Source organism: Mustela erminea, chromosome 16 (assembly GCF_009829155.1).
Source record: "Mustela erminea isolate mMusErm1 chromosome 16, mMusErm1.Pri, whole genome shotgun sequence".
NCBI classification, from domain to species: Eukaryota; Metazoa; Chordata; class Mammalia; order Carnivora; family Mustelidae; genus Mustela; species Mustela erminea.
The window spans coordinates 165,080-165,926 of record NC_045629.1 but is presented as its reverse complement, the minus strand read 5'-3'; the positions used below and the strand labels follow the sequence as shown (position 1 = coordinate 165,926).

Genomic DNA, 847 nt, shown 5'->3' with positions numbered 1-847 from the left:
TCTAAATGTTCACTGCTGCTATGGAGAAATACAGTAGATTACATGAATGCTACTGAGGTATAATTTATGTACAGTAACCTGCATTACTTTAAAGTGTACAATTAGGACTATACTTTGAGGGGGGCATGTGTTATGATGAGCACGGGGTGTTATAGTTAACTAATGAATCATTGAACACTACATCAAAAACTAATTATGTACTATACAGTGGCTAACGGAACATAATAAAAAATAATGAAATAAATCCAATAGGTATTATGTTAAAAAAGAGACTGTGTTCGGGGATCATTTCTACAGTTTGTTGCTAGAGAAGTTTTTCTGAACATATAGAGTACCTGAAACCATGAGCAGGAAGAGGAGTGCTCTCTCCTGAGCCTGAAGCTGGATTTAGGTGTTCTTTCCAAACAGCCAGTTATGGGTGCCTGGGTGGCTCAGTTGGTTAAACAACTGCCTTTGGCTCAGGTCATGATACTGGAGTCCCAAGATCAAGTCCCACATCAGAGTCCCTGCTCAGCAGAGAGTCTGCTTCTCCCACTCACCTCTCTCCTCTCATGCTCTCTCTCTCTCAATTAAAATCTTTAAACAAACAAACCAAATACAAGAACCAAACAGCCAATTGCCACTGATGACTGTTCTCCTTTGGTGGAGTAAGAGGGCGAGAACACATTCTAAGTGTTTTCTCAAAAAAATAAAAATTAAAAAAGATAAACTGTACAGTCAAATGCATTTTCATAGATGTGCATACAAATGAAGCTAGTGCAGCCTAAGGATTCTTAATCTATCCCTATCACTACATGGATCACCAGTTCAGGCTTTTTTGTTGCTAAGTAAATTGATATATTCTGTC

General features: G+C 38.4%; 1 pseudogene; it reads left to right on the top strand.

Annotated features, from left to right (window-relative positions):
• Positions 1-263: 263 nt before the first annotated feature.
• LOC116575631 lies at positions 264-431 on the top strand (annotated as a pseudogene).
• The last annotated feature ends 416 nt before the right edge of the window (positions 432-847 follow it).